The 13,216-nt window shown below is 38.3% G+C and overlaps 1 pseudogene; it reads left to right on the forward strand.

Annotated features, from left to right (window-relative positions):
* The first annotated feature begins 4,189 nt into the window (after positions 1-4,189).
* Positions 4,190-11,531, forward strand: LOC101602704 (annotated as a pseudogene).
* The last annotated feature ends 1,685 nt before the right edge of the window (positions 11,532-13,216 follow it).

A 13,216-nucleotide genomic window follows, 5' to 3' on the forward strand; every position in this document is an offset into this window, starting at 1 on the left:
TAGATATATTTAGCTATCATAATAATAAAATAAATTGTTTTTGTACTTCTTATTTAGAAGTTATATTGGCAACCAAGGTTTTCTTGGAATTGTTGTTAACTCTTACTTTTGAATTATAATTTTGCCAAATAGAAAATTCTTGCTCTATTATATTCTTCTTTTCAGGATCTTAAATACTTTTTCCCACTGTCATTCATCTCCTTGGTTTCTGAAGAGAAAACAACCATTAATTTTACTGGCAAGTCTTTGTGCACGATTAGTTATTCTCTCTTACTTAGTCCTCTCCTAAACTGTCAGAATGTTCTTTGTCTTTTCCCTCAGCCACCTAGCTGTGATGTGTCTCCTCAACTCTATCCTGCTTAAAGGAAGTTGAGCTTCTCAAGTAAATTTTTTAAATGTTTTTCACCAAATTTAGGAAGATTTTGCCATTATTAAAACATCTATTTCCTTTTCTCTTTCCTTTCTGGGTATACTGTTATACATGTGTTGTTGTCCTTACTGGCATCCACATGTCTGTGAGTCCCTCTTCATTTTTCTTTATTCTTATATTTTCATGGTTTTTTTTATAATGGATGTACTCAATTGACCTTTAAGACTGAATATTCTTTTCTCTGTTTACTCGAATTTGCTATTGAATCTTTCTTGTGTTTTCTTCACTTCAGACTCAAAAATATCTTTGTACTTTTAAACTCAAGAACTTCTATTTCGTTTCATTTTATAGTTTTTAATTGGTCTTCCTACTTTGGTAAAACATTATTATCATATTTTTATGATCTATAGACATTATTTCTGTTACTGCTTGTATCATATTTTAAATGGCTGATTTAGAGTTTTGTCTAACAAATACATATCAAGGCATTTTCAAGAAGACCTTGAATTAATTGGTCTTTCCTCCTTGTACATAAACTATACTTTCATGTTTCCTTGTTTGTACCATATGTTTTTGAAAATAGGACTTTTAGCAAGTGTATTTGGTGGTAGTGGTGGTGGTGGTTATGTGTGTGTTATATGTATGTGTGTGCAGAAGCAAGAGGCCTTATTTCCTTGAGACAATGTCTCTTTCTGAACCTGGGCCTTGCCATTTTTTAGCTAGACTGGTCATTGAACATCAACTACCCTCCTGTCTCTGCAGCCCTCAGGGATGGTGTTTAAATTGCTTGGTTTTATTTTATGTGGATATTTGGAACCAAACTCAGGTCCTCATGCTGGCACAGCAAGCAAACACTCTTAATGACTGAACAATTTCCTCGGCCCTCTGAAAAGGAGACTTTTAAAATAATCTAACATAGCAATCCTAGTAACAAGATTTCCCCCACTCCTCAGGATTTGTTGAGCATGTTTGTTGTCTGTTTCATTATTTTTCTGTTTTGTTTGTTTATTTGAGAGAGAGAGACAGAGAAAGACACAATGGGCACGCCAGGGCCTGAATTCCAGGTGCATGTGCCACCTTGTGCATCTATGGGTTATGGGGAACTGAGCTCGAGTGCTTAGGCTTTGCAGGCAAGCACCTTAACTGCTGAGCAATCTTTCCAGCCCCAGTTTCATTATTTTTCTGACTTGATTCATGAAGTTAGTATGGGTATGTATTTAACACTCAGGCTGTTGAGAACTCCAATCTGCTCTTCATTTCCTTCATGTGTAACTTCTCAATGTTAGCAGAAAGTAAGGGTAAGACTTTCTTAGACTATGGTGGAAAGGTAGAGAGCTATGTTCATGTACATAACATTGTACATCCCCAGAAATACACCTGAGCTTCCAAAGCTTCTTTGGCCATTGTAAGTCCTTATTTCACGTAGCTATGAAGTGAGTTAAATTCTTCCAATTTTTTTTTGACAAATGCCCTTAAGATAAAAGACTTTAACAATGGACAAGCTCAGTGGCTTGACAAATAAAAATTTATAAACGGAGTCTTCCCAGGACCCATAAGAAAAGTTGACTCCTGACAACTTTCTGGGATGAAACCTTGATACGGTTCTGGCTCCACTCTGCCTCCTGGCTGTGAGACTGTTCATTTAACCCAGATTAAAAGGTGCTGCTTCTCCAGACTTCTATAAAAACTCCAAAAGGGGAGACTGCAAATGAAGCAAATTAAAGTGCCACAAATATTACTGCTCTTAGTAAGGCTCAGCTTTTTCTGTTTGGATAAATCTTTCGGTGACAGCAAGGTTTTGATGAATTTCCATATTTTTGAGAAAGCTAATTCTGTTGATTTTTGTCTGTTTTCTCATTGCCTTTATATAGGAGAGAATTTACTCTATTATTTGCTGGCTTCCCTTGGTGTGTAGTTTTAAATAAGAATTTGTTGTGAAACCACAGTTTTAATATATTTTGGTGGTATTATCTATACATGCCCTTATAATGACAGAGCTGAGCAGTTATTACAGAGACTGTATTTCCTCTCCCCAAAAAATGTTTACTATCTGGTCTTTTAAAAAATTTATTTCAAGTACAGGTTTAGATGATTGGAATGTTTTGTTTTAAAAGTTAGAATATTCTAGATGTTCTTAAATCCAGATTCCTATCAGAATTATTTGTGATTCTGGTGGAAACACAGATTTTAGCACCATACACTTAAAAATCCTGATTAAGTGAGTGGTCACAATCATTATGTCTATATTTTTGTAAGGGTTTCAGAATTTTGAAGCAGATCATTGGGAACAATTGTAGTAACTAATTTCTGTTGTTATTTCTGAATGTATTATTCCATATATATTAGCTACCAAGGACAAGTGACAGTAAAGGGGCAAAACAGCAGTTCATTATTGTTCAAATTGATTCATCTTTAATTTATTATCATCATGAGCCCATGGAGGAAGAATTAATGAACCTGAAAGCTTACCTTCTCACAAGCATGTATGGATTGCTTTTTACTGATATTTCCTTTCAAAAATCCAGGTGTGCACAATTTTCTTATTTGACTGACAGATATCAAGAATACTTAGGGCCCTATTTCAGATCAACAAAAATGTTCCTTTGCATATAATAGAAGTATGAGTAAACTTCTAATTAATGAAATTTGAAGTGGGGCACTTATTTTATGGATCCACCTTATGTTTATGACTTACAAATAATCACTTCATCTGATGAATGAACTACAACTAACAGAGATGCATAGATGAGAAAAGACTACTCAAGGTTGTTTATGTTTCCACATAAAACTCTGGTCTAATGTGTTTTTCACCTAACGGTGTCAAGTTGACTAATACTAGGGAAATAGTTAATGAATTTTGTTCCTTGTGACATATCTTAAGTTACTTAAACACATTCTAAAACACCCCGGAATTATACTTTTAGTTTAATATCTGAAAAATTTTATAATAAACACTTTTCTAGTGATTAGAAGATTTCATGAATTTTGATTGCTTAAACACAAGATTACTGAAGGATAAAAGTGTATTAATTACACACAAAGGTTCATTTTTGCTTATCAAAAGATGAATAACTGAGCTGGTCTTGGTGGTGCGTGCCTGCATTCCAGACACTTAGGAGATTGAGGCAAGAGAATCAGAAATTCAAGGTCATCTTTAGTTATATAGTGACTTCAAGCCTAGCCTGAATTACAAGACAGCCTGCCTCAAAAACCCTCAAAACACAACAAGTATGGATAACCAAAATCAGGTCAAATGTAATATCACTTAGAAGTATGCAAATGACAGCTTTCATACAAAAGACTGGCCAAATATAAATATTTTTACTTTACTTAGAATTCAGAGGTGTTTCCAAGTAATTTGATAAGCCACTAATTTTTCAACTTGGGTCAGTTATTCCAGACCATAAATATGTTGATTTAAAAAATATTTATTTATTTGAGAGAGAAGAAAGTAAGAAAGAAAGAGAAATGGAAGAAGAGAGAAAGAAAGAAAGAATGAAAGAGAGAAAGAAAGAAGCAGAGAAAGAAACAAAAAGAGAGAAAGAAAAAGAGCCAGCATGGGAACATCAGCACTCTAGGGATTCTTCCTGCTGCAACAAACTCCAGACACATGAATCACTCTGCGTTTCTCACTTTTATGGGTGCTAGGGTATCAAACCCTACCTGATAGGCTTTGCAAGTGAGCAAGCAAGTACCTTTAACTGCTGAATCATCTCTCCAGGCTCATAAAGAGGATTATTTATAATCATTTAGTAAAAGTAAATGAGCCTAAATTCATCATATTAGCTTCCTGGGGATGCATAACAAAATACTCCTGACATGTTAGTTCGAAAATTAGCATTTGTTTTCTCACAGTTCTGGAGACATGAAGTCCAAGAAGAAGATGACAAAAGGGTTAGTACCACTGTGGTCTCATCCTCACCTTATAGATGACACCATCCTGATGCTGCTACCCATCATTATCTCTATATATGCACACACATCGGTGTCTCTTACTTTCCATCAAGTATCCCAATAATATTGGTTTAGGATCCCTTCCTGGTTAGTCTTACTTTTGCTTAATCACCTCTTTAATAACCTTATATATACAAAATACACTTTATACTTACATTTGAGATAATGGAGGATAAGACTGCAACAAATGAATTTTGAGAATACAGCCCACACTAAAACATGGAAGATGATTGAGTAGACTATGGTTTATGACATTCTAATTAATTGGTGCCTTGGCATCTTCAGAAAAGTGATAAATTTGTAGAAAAACCAGATAATTGTAAAAAGGTAGCATATTAGTCAGGGTTCTCTAGAACAGAACCAATAGAATCAATTGCCTTAAAAGAGAATTTATTGAACTAGTTTATGGCACTCCAACTATAGCAGTTTGCAAGCCTGAGAGTCAAGAATCTGATAGCTGCTCAGTCCATGAGGCTGGACGCCTTAGTAGTCCCAATCTGGTACTGAAGCCTTTGAGACTTCCTGGAGAACTGCTGGTCTTCAGTTCAAGCTAGTCATTAGTCCACACTGGAAAGCAGCCAGCAGCATTGGCAGCCAAGTGGGAGGAAGGGCATCTTTTTTTTTCTTTTTTTCTTTTTTTTTTTTTTACCAGAGCTTCCTTAGATAAAGCCCCCTCTGAAAGTGGCCACCCACTCAAGCAACCTCAGAGATCCATACAAGAGGATTGTTTGTGGATTCCTAAACAGATCAGGTGGACAACAAAGCTTAACCATCACAGGTGGAATGAGTACAAGGAACATCCATATGAAGTTAAAGAATGAAAATGCATTTTCTACATTAGCAGAAGTAAAAAAAAAAAAAAAAGGTAGTAAAGCTTATTAGCTAAGTGATGTTAGTTATATTCCATGAACGGTGCATAATATTTTGGTGGTCATCTACCTCAAAGTATGTGCTTCATTTCTAATTGTCTATTAATCCATTAATACCTTCATCTTTAAGCCTATAAGATTTTAGTAATCTTTCAATTACCAATTATGAATTTTAATAGATTTTGGTTATAGAATATGGCCAACAGCATTTTATTTTATTATTTATTAGAAACTATTGTACAACTATATGGTCTGATTTTACAAATACTCTAGGCATGCTTGAAAATAATGAATATTTTTAAATTGTTGGGTGTATAGTTTTCTATTCAATACATTTAGCAGGATATTTGATATATTAACTTATTTTATACTCAACAATTATTGGTGTGATCAAGATATCAGTGTCTGTAAGAATTGTTAAAAATTTTGGACTTGGGCTGGAGAGATGGCTTAGTGGTTAAGCGCTTGCCTGTGAAGCCTATGGACCCCGGTTCGAGGCTCGGTTCCCCAGGTCCCACGTTAGCCAGATGCACAAGGGGGCACACGCGTCTGGAGTTCGTTTGCAGAGGCTGGAAGCCCTGGCGCGCCCATTCTCTCTCTCTCCCTCTATCTGTCTTTCTCTCTGTGTCTGTCTCTCTCAAATAAATAAATAAAAAATGAACAAAAAATATTTTAAAAAAATTTTGGACTTAAGAACACACACAGATTTTATATGTGTGTATACACACACACACACACACACACACACACACACACATATATAGACACACATATTTTTTCTTACACTTTGACACTGTATTTAGACAATTAGAGATAGCTCTAAACATCCTCATCCTAGTGAAATTTTCCTTACATTGGTTTTGTAAAGATGTTCTTTATTTTTAAAAATGTCGTTTAGCTAAAAGTCTGTCTTTATATTATTTCTACTGTACCATATTTTTGTTTGTTTCTTTGTTGTGGTGGTTGTTTTTCTTTTTATTTTTTTTTTGAATTTATTTGAGAGCGACAGATACAGAGAGAAAGACAGATAGAGGGAGAGAGAGGGAATGGGCGCGCCAGGGCTTCCAGTCTCTGCAAACGAACTCCAGACGCGTGCGCACCCTTGTGCATCTGGCTAACGTGGGACCTGGGGAACCGAGCCTCGAACCGGGGTCCTTAGGCTTCACAGGCAAGGGCTTAACCGCTAAACCATCTCTCCAGCCCGTTGTTTTTCTTTCTGAGCCAGGTTGCTGTATTGCATTTTCCATATAGATGTAACGAAACATCTATTCGTAGCAGTTAAGAAACTTAGAGATCAAAGAAACAATTCTTCCCTTGTAACTCATTGAACCAGTGAGTTCATTGCAATTACTTATAGGAGTGGGAGGGGATACATAGAGAAGGAAGGCTGAATTAAAATCAGTTTCATCACCAGGAAGCTTAGTCCATCAAGCAGAACAACTTGTGAAAGCTGCTGCATCTTTGGAGTTCCTCAATTTGTAGGCAGCTGGGCCAGTCAAGAGTCATTTTCACACAAAAAAATGTTATTGTTTATATGACTTTAGGGAGTAGGATATGAATTTTATGTTTCAGGAACTTTTTGGGACTTAGAATTGGAAGTCTTACTTCTTGAGTTTTGAAGAGCCTCCATCCAGGAGGGAATTTTGCAATATTTGAAGAAAATAGCTACAGAAAAAAAAAAAAAAAAAGTCTCACCCTGTTGCCAAGGGTGATTTTGATTCACCACCCTCCTGCCTCATCAATGCTAGAATTACAATCATGGGTTAGCACACCAGGTTCCGAACCTTATTTTGGACTGCATTGGTCTAGTGTATTTTCTTGTTTGTTTTTCATTCTTTCTTTAATTTTGTTGTGGAAAGACTCAGGCTTGCATAAATTAGATTGATAGACCTAATGGGACTTTCTGCAATCACTTCCATGTTTAGTTATCTAAATTTTATGATCTTGTTTTATCAATCTCACATTTCCATATGTATTCATCCCCTTTACGAATAATAGGAAATAAAATAAAATTTAAAAGTTTAAAAGAAAGAATGATAGGAAATAACTTAGGATGTTCTGTTTTACATTATAGTCATCTTAGATGGCATTTCATTTTTTCTATTCTTTTGATTCCTCCTGATTAAACAGCTATTAAAGTAGTTTTTAGTAAGAGTGGTTTCAGTTTATTCTACATTTACATACACACTCACTAAAATATTTATTCATAATTCTAAACTTCTACTTATTCTTTCTGGATGGAACTTCCTCCTTCCTGAGTAAAACATTAGTAGTTTTGGAATGAAAATTTTAGATACTGTCTTTTAGTTACAGGATAATGTGAGTTCAAACAGATAAAGTGTTCTGCATTATTCTTTTCTATTTTATTTGTTTGACAGAGAAAAAGGGAGAGAGAGAGAATGGGTGTGCCAGGGCCTTCACCCATTGCAAATGAACTCCAGACACATATGCCTTCTTGTACATCTGGCTTATGTGGGTCCTGGGGAATTGAACCTAGGTTTTTTTTTTGTTTGTTTTTTTTTTTTTTTTGCTTCAAGGCAAGTGCTCTAATCACTAATAAACCTCTCTAGCACTACATTATTTTTTTTCTTCTAGAGCCCATAAGAGTCTTACCTAAGCTGTAGACAAAAGACTGAGAGAGGAGTGGACTGCACCTAGGAAGCGTTGGATATTTTTTTTTCTGAATGAAGAGAAATTTTTTCTGCAGACTAAACTTTTTTTTTTTTCTAAAAGCTCAACCTCTATTTGAAAACACACAGACACAAAAATTTTAATTCTGGGATATATGAATTTAGAGATGTTTTGGAGACAGCACAATAGAAATTTTCAATCCTTGTTTGCCAATGTAAGACTGTCTCAGTGTACAAAGTTGCAGGAGACACAGAATTACTAAAAGAAGCATATTATTAAAGGATAGTAGAATGAGGTATGAGAGTTGCAGGGGGAATACTAGGGATGGGAAGGTTTAAGGAAGGAGAGTGGTCAAGGTGAATGGAGAAAGGAGGGATTGTAGGAAGTGTTAACACAAAACTAATGACAATATATGAAAAGGCATTAGGAAGACCTGACACACAATAAACTAATTAAAAGAACAAATTTAAGAATCCCAACACTATTGGTCCTTATGGAGTTAAAAATCCTGATGCTATTGGTCCTCAGGGAGTAGGTTAAAGCATAAATAGTACCAGGAAATCCCATGATACTAAGGCACATCGGCACCCTATTGACTGTGTCACCTTCAGCCAATGAGATACAGCTTTGTCACAATGTCATAGCTCCTGGCCCACTTGTCACCCTCTCATCTGGCCTGTGAGCTCAGTCCTCACTACTACACTTCCCCACAAACAATTTTCTTGGCAGGCTGGCTTAATGGTTTAAGCCAATCCGAGGGCGTTTGGACAAGTTCTAGTGTTCCACCAAATAGAGACTGCTTGTTCTGAACCCTTGCCTCAGTTGGATCCAATATTCGGGCTGTGGCAGTGAAGGCTCTCTCTGACACACACACACACACACACACTCTCTCCCTCTCTCTTTTCATTCTTGGTGCATCTTGCACCACCACTGTCCACTGATTCAGAGGAAGTACTCCCTGAGCTCTTTGAACATGTAGGGACACTAGTCGGGTCACCCCACCCACCAGGTTCACCAAGAAGTCTCATGGAGGAAGAGCAACCACTGGTCCTGGTCCCCTGGGGCGACCATAGCAAACACCACACCTCTGGACTTTCCAAGTAAGAAGCAGAAGAGAATCCACTGGAAGCTTCCAGGAATGCCTACGGTTATTCCCCCTGGACTTACCTGGGAACAAGAAAAAGCTTATATAGTGAAGCTGCAGATAGTATACCTGACTTGTAAACTGCACACAGGAGAACCGAGCATCACCCCTAACCCTGAGGACAGGTACCCTTCCCCTGATCCCATTTACAACAGTGAAGGGAAATGTCTTAATACTTGAGAATTCTGCACCCAAAAAACAAATCTTGAAGAGGAAAGGCACAACCTCATCACAGACATGGTTGCCCTCAACCCTGATTTGAAGCCGAGTGCAGATTACAAACCTCAAGCAATACGTGTGAGTAATAAAGATAATCTGCATATCCCAAGCTATCCAGAAATCCAATTTATAGGACTGATAACTGGACCTTGAGGAAACAACCTGACTAATATTGGAAAAAATATGCAATGCCAAGATTATGATCGGGGGAAAGGATCTTTGAAAGTAGGGAAGGTTGACAGCAAAGATGGCCAGGTATTGCCAGGGAAAGATGAGCATCTTCTAGGACTTCCGACCAAGATGGCAACCGCCTAGCTGCTCTGCAAATCCCGGGGAAAGAAAGGCAAGACATTAAGGGTTTTCTGGGTCTTCTTGTCAGTGGGAGGGCTCAGAGGGGGGAAAAACAGGGAATCATAGATCCCCTCACCCGCATGGACCACCCCTCCCACCAAATAGCCGCCATGCCCCACAGCACTGCTGCAATCGATCCCTAAGTGTGGAAACTTAAACTGCTCTTCACATTTGCCCATAGTACTGCTCCTGCTGCTGCACATTCAGCGAGTCCAGTCCCACAGCAACTGCCACACAAGCTCAGACTGTGTCTCTCACCTGTGCCAGCTCAGGTGCCATCCCTGGCCATCCTCCATTCTCCTGTGGCAAGGGAGCACAGACTGTTTCCAGGTCCCAGTGTTACCAGCCAGAGTTTTGGCTGCTTCAGAGCTTGGTACCTCAGTCCCCCTCCAAGCTCAAACACAGGCAACTTTGGCTTATTACCGCTTGGGAGAATTCAGGCAACTTTGGCGCCCTGTCAGGCAGTAGATAGGCAGCTTTGGCAAGTGGGAGCCAAAGCACAGGCTGCTTGGCAACTGCCCCAGGCTGCCTCAGATTCCCACTGTGCTTGAGCCCAGGCTGATCCACCCACCTATGTGCCCATACACTGTCATGAGTAGACCACAGCACAAAAGAAATAACATGAAAAATCAAATGCAAGAAAACCCAGTTAGATCACCCAGTCCTACAATGAATAATACATCTAACGAAAACATAGAAGAGTCATTAGGATCAGAACATCAAATTGAAACTATGAGCAATGCAACCCTGACCAACGTGCTGTTAGAACTTGTAGGAAAGCAACAAAGGACTGGCAATCGTTTGGATGCTACCGTTACTAAGCTAGAACAAATTGATAAGAAGATGGGACGAGTTCAAATAGAGTTAAGAGTTTGAGGGAGAGTGAAACAAAAAGAGTACCTTAAAAATGAGCTGGACATACTAAATGAAGACATAAAGAAATGCAAGGATGAATTCCAAGAATCATCAAGAAAATCAGAAAATGATGTGAAAAGGGAGCTTGACAGAGCAATGGAAATGATACATAGAAAAGTAGTAGAAAATGCAAACTTAATTGAACAAGTCCAAAATGCTCTAGAGGCTCTCAAGAATAGTCAGCAAAGTGGAGGATAGAAACTCCGATCTGGAAGACAAGATATAAGAAACAGTTCAAGAGTTCAAAAACTTCAGTAAGTTCAAAAGTTCCTGTGAACAGAACATGAGGGAATTGTGGGATAAACTTAAATTTCCTAATATCAGAATCATTGGAATGCCAGAAGGAGAAGAATTTCAGACCAAAGCCATGGAGAACTTATTTAACAAAATAATTGAAGAAAACGTCCCCAGTCTCTTAAAAGAAAGGCCCATCAAGATAAAAGAAGCCAACAGAACTCCAAACAGACTGGACCAAAGGAGAAACTCTCCAAGACATATTATCATTAAGACTCTAAACATTGACATCCAGGATGAATTCTAGCCCTTTAGAGTATCGGCCCTATCATGGTATGCATTGAAATGATCCTGATGGGCCTGGAGGTGTCCCCCACAGCTTATCACACACATTACCCAGCCTGTCAGGTGGGGATGGTGGACATGCCATGCAGCACAACAGAAATGGGCCTCCACCCCCTTAAATGCAGCCACCTCCACCTCCAATGAACCAGGGTTCCCACCCAGTGGATCAGTATCTGGGAAATATGCCTTTGAGCTCTGGGGTTTTTCGCCTGCATCAAGGAAAAGATATGAGTTCACAGCTTTCTCCCATTTGGCAGCCTCCACCCTCTGGCCCTCTTCCTTCTTGGCAATAATAGCAGCAGCCTTCATTTCCCACTCCACCCAGCAGCATTGTGGTCTCCAGAACCCCCTTGTCATGGCAGCAAAGATCCCTCCCAGTGGCAGCAATGGCCAGAGTCATGAGAGTGAGGACTTTCCGTGCCCACTGGTGACCTTTCAAGGCAGACAACCTGAATTATTTTTGTGGAGGCGATTGGGATATGCTGGTTCCATATTATGACATTTTTAATATTTTATCTTTTCTTTGTTATTTCCTTATCTTTTCCTTTCTTCAGCCTCCATACAAGGAGATACGCTCCTCGGTCTTCTGCTGCAATTAAAATCCTTTTCCTTGTTTTCATTCCTACTCCTTACAAAGACAGAGGGGAGCAAATGGGTTTAAGCACACATTTTGGCTATTAATACCAGGCTGGAGAAGAGTATTTTTCTAGGGGCCACAGCTACCTCCAGTGATGATATTTAAGTGTGGGGTTTACCTTTGCCAAGAGTCTTGAGTTTGCTGGGGTGGGGTTAATCTGCAGGCCTGGGATCCCACATCCTTTCTGTACTGCTGCCAGCAGAAAGTGGTACAGCACAAGTTACTGTGGGCCTGCCTGCCAGTCTGGAACCCTTTCTATGCCCCTGCCCACCAAAGCCACCTCAGTTGCCATTTGCTCCTCTCCCTTCTGGAAAGTTTCCCTGTATGTTTTATTTGAACTTCAAAGGTCTGGATGTTTGTAGCTACCACTTTGTTCTACTTCTTTGCTCCCTTCCCTCTTCATGGAGTGATTATGTTAAATCATACAATGCATATTCTTTTCACTCATTTATCTACAAAAATTTCTCAGGGCTTTTCCTGTGCAGTGTTTGATTCAACACAGTACTAAACAGGGGGTGGAGGGTGAGATGTTCCATTGAATAAAAGAGCAGTGTGGTTTTCAAAAATGAATAAATAAATTTAAATAGCACTATATTATTGAAACCTAATATTCTAACTCTATACCCATACTCTACTTGTATCCTCCAATCTTAAATATATTGATAACCTTTTTTTCCTTGGGAAAGGAGGCTATCATAGATTATCTTTGGCCATCAAATATTTGTTAATTTGGCAATGATTTTCACCACTACTTTTAATCATTTATTTATTTGAGAGAGATAAAAAGAGGCAGAGAGAGAGAATGTGTGTGCTAAGGCCTGTAGCCACTACAAACGAACTCCAGAGGCATGCACCACCTTATGGTTTATGTGGGTCCTGCAGAATCGAACCTGAGTCCTCAGGCTTCACAGGAAAATGTCTTAACTGCTAAGCCATCTCTCTACCCATTAATTTTTATTTTTAAGTGTTGTTTGTGGACCAGAAATAGAACATAAAAGATTTTAGAAATGCAGAATCTTCTTTCTATTCTAAACCAGCTGAAGCAAAATCTGCATTTGGCCAGTATCCACAGGTGATATATACATTGTTTGAGACTTTTTTTTTTTTCCAGGGAGTATTAGAGCTGACCTTGTTTGGGAACAGGACTAACCTTATTTTCCTTTTGAATGGGAGAAATTAAAAATTTAAAGTATCCAGCTAGACAAGCTAAAACCTGACAACATATTCTCTCCTTAAAGCTAATTCAGGTTGAAGTTGACAGACAGAAGAAACCAGAAAAAAATTAAAGGTGATTTTGAGGTGTCTATAAAAACGGAGTTGTGGAGGATTCTCTGTGTGCCAGTACACTTGGCTTTCTACCTTATTTTTTAAATAAAATAAATTAGTTTCATTATAAGAAAAATAATAAGCTAAAATAAACTCTTCTTTCTTAAAGTTTCTATTACTGGAATTCTGTCAGCAATGATAAGCAACAGGACCAACAGAACTATTCACTTTCTAAATGAGGAAAAATAAAAACTATTGCCCACAAACAATGACCTAGTATT

Source organism: Jaculus jaculus, chromosome X (assembly GCF_020740685.1).
Source record: "Jaculus jaculus isolate mJacJac1 chromosome X, mJacJac1.mat.Y.cur, whole genome shotgun sequence".
In the NCBI taxonomy this organism is placed as follows: domain Eukaryota; kingdom Metazoa; phylum Chordata; class Mammalia; order Rodentia; family Dipodidae; genus Jaculus; species Jaculus jaculus.